Raw genomic sequence first — 3,496 nt, 5'->3', positions numbered from 1 at the left:
ACGTACAGGATGTGGATGCGTTCTCTCTTAGATGTGGAGCACTAGAAGTATATTTCATTCAGAAAGGAAAGCACAAGTACACATAATGCCTCATATCCATAAATCCACTTTGGACTTCAGCAAGACATTTTATAATTATTCATTAAGAGAGGGAGAGGTACACGTATGGAGGAGTGATGTTGAATATCCTTCAGTGCAAACAAATCCTAGTGAAACCGTTGAACGAGTTTGAAGTGAAGACCTGTGATGAAAGTAGAATTAAAGCTTTTTAAAAGGTGCATTACCTGAGTACATGTGTGTCCCACGGCTGCACTTAAGCAGGCTTTCTGGAGGAAAGAAGAGGGTTCATTTGCTACCCTTTTGCAAGAAAGACAATCAAATATCTTCAAAGTGTAAGGCCAAGTCCTATCATACTAAAGGCCTAAATGCAAATCTACAGTTGTAACTATTTACGTCCACAATAGGCATGTTATAAGGGTCTGTGAAATACATTTAAGTATGGTTTGTGATACTCTCAAAAAACACATAGACCTGTAATCTTTGCAGCCAAATAGTAGCAAATATGAGAGCAAAATAAAGTCCATTGTAATCGTTTATAAAGAACATATTTAAGGAAAGAAGAGAACAGTCAGCACTGCAGAGGGTCTGCCACTGGAGTGCAGTGCTTCCCCAGTAGGTAGAGAGAGAGAGAGTTGAGAGAGAGAGAGAGAGAGAGAGAGAGAGAGAGAGAGAGAGAGAGAGAGAGAGAGAGAGAGGCTGTGTGTGGCCCCATTGACCGGCTGCAAATAGTTAAAGGGATAGTTTCAATGTTTTTCTGCTGCACCCACTAGCTTCCTTTCTAGCACTCCTGTCTGTTTCTCCAAACTTACCATGTACTCATCGTCGTCTACTACACTTATTGTATAAGTACCCTCATAAGACCCCACTTAAAAACATCCACTCTTTAAAGCCAGCGCTGACACGGTGACTTCCTGAAAGTTGATGAGTTTCTGGTTTCAAGCAGCTCAAACATCCAGGACGAAGTCAGAGGGCTGAGGGTTCTGCGAAGAACAACTCCACACTTGTGTTTGACAGCAGAGACTTCACACGAACAGGTGTGTTACAGCAGGGCCAGTGAGGACACTTTGTATATAAGAGACGATAAACAAGTGCTGCTTTCATAAATTCATGTAGCATCTTCTAACCTGAGCTAAGTGTCAAACAGACCTCAAAGGAATCTAAGAAAAGTAAAGAAATGTCTTGTGAGATAAAAAAAAAAAACAGTAAATTCAAGAGTTGATTTTCAATTTACACTTAAAATAATGCAGGGCATCTTCACTTAAGCTCTAAATGTTAAAATGTTAAATGTTTCTGTCCACTTTAAGAACTTATGTGTCATTATTGATAAGATAAGTTTGAGTTTTGTTGGTTTCATATTGAAGTTAATTGAATATTTCATATATTATCTTGCCTGCTGTTTAGAAAAACAATTTTTTGGACATTGATCACTTTGGGTTTTTGAAAAATACCCTTTTGAACATGAAAATTAGTATAATAAGGCCCCTTTAAGATTCAACCATTAATTTGTATTTAAAATGTCATTAAATCAAGAAATTTAAAGCAGGCTTTTGCTGAATTTAGTTTTTTTTGCTTTCACATTTCATCTCACCTACTGATTTAGACACATGGTTAAAACCTGAATGTGTTACTCATCAGATTAAAGGTATTCAGAAATAGTAGGTTTTAATACAAATTGAAGTATTAAACAGCAACTCATTCAGGACTGTTAAAATGTTTAAAAAAAAGCACACAAAATCCTTCATTCAGGTCATATTTAATGACAAAATGTTTGTTAATTATTCCAATGTGTTGGGAAAAAGAAAATCAAAGCAATGCATCATTACAATACTATCTACTGTTAGAGCGTCTCCTTCTGAGGGAAGTCTCTCTCCACACCTTTTCTGTTCCTGTTCACATTACGCCCTGCAGTCAACAACAGGGCTTCTGTTCCCACTCTCTGTGCGTTCACAATCTCTCGGAGAATCAGGGACAACATCTTAAAAACAAGACAAACCAAATAGGAAGGAAACATCCAGAAACACTGCTATCAGACACAGGCAGAGAGGTGTGTAGCAAAAGTACCTGTGTGGCTGAAATGGGTTCAAAACCCAGTCAATTATTATTGAAAAACTAAAAGGTAAAGCGTACTGGGACCACCCACTGGGTCAGATAGTATTTGCAGTAAAAATAAGTGTTTTTTTTAAATAAATCTTTATACCAAACGCAAACGTTCCTATGGTGACGTGCAAACTTATATATGTTTTTCTAGTCTTCTTTTTTTCTTGCTCTGTGAAATGTAACACTGAAATGCAGTAATCATAAATTAATATCTCTAAAAGGCAACAAAGCAGGTAGTTTAATTCTCACCTTTAAAACTCATTACGTCATCCTATAGGTCACAACCCTATACAACAAACGTAGAAGAAGAAGAAGAAAAGAAGCAGGAAGAACGAGGGCTTCAAAAAGAGTTCCTGAAATACCAGATCTCTAGGAATTGACTTCTGGATGCCAAAAAACACCTTTGTACGTCATGCAGGAATAAAGTTCTCTGCATTTGATTGGATTAGATTATCTAAATGAAATGTGATTTGACCCAAGTCTGGCTGTGGGGTCTGATATCAAGTTTAAGTCCTTAAAGTAGTAGAGCTAGTCAGGTCAACACTAACCTCCCTTCAGTCCATTAGAAGTTTCTGAACCTCCTCAGCCAATCAAAAGCCTGGAATAAGTCTTAGAAAACAGGTCTGGCTACCACCGGAAAAACAGCAGCCTTACCTAAGCAATATCTTAGAAGTCAATTAATTCATATTTGACTTTTCTTACGTGAAAAAATCCTTAAAATACTTGTCAAGAAAGCAAGCAGGGTTTGATTCTAAATCTAACGTTTTTGAGCTTTTTTTGGTACCAATTCCTTTTTGATTACTTAAAAATCCACCTAAATATGGACTAACAGGAAGTGGAGCAGCTCTACGATATGTTGCAGACAAACCAGGAATCTAACTGGAAGAAAAACTACCTGGCAACAAAACTCTGCCAGTGTCTGCGTGCACATCTACACCCTGTTCTCCAGTTATCGTCGCTTTGCAAACTGTTCATTCAGCTGCAGGTCCTTTCTAGTTTCCATCAAAGAAAAAGGTCACATAAATCTCTCTCGTCTAGACTTCCCCAGTGCAATTCCCGAGCGCTTGTGGTTCAGCTTGTCCACTATGGTAACTCCTTCCGTCATTACACCTTCTCATGAAACCACCTGTTGTAGAGTAAGTAAAAAAAAAAAATGAAACAAAAACGCGATAAAATCTAAAGAAAATCAACAAAATGGCTACTTTCAAAAAGGCATTTTTTTAGCTCGCCTTTTTGAGATTGAGCGTCGGGAGACTCATGGAGGTGGTAGCACAATCTGTGGTCACATGATCAATTCGGGGGGGTTTGTAGATGGGTTTGATGCTGCGACCCCCCCCCC

This window comes from Notothenia coriiceps, unplaced genomic scaffold, assembly GCF_000735185.1.
Source record: "Notothenia coriiceps isolate Sejong01 unplaced genomic scaffold, NC01 NC01_scaffold00012899, whole genome shotgun sequence".
NCBI lineage: Eukaryota > Metazoa > Chordata > Actinopteri > Perciformes > Nototheniidae > Notothenia > Notothenia coriiceps.
The sequence above is the reverse complement of the archived record's forward strand: the minus strand, read 5'-3'. Positions refer to the sequence as shown.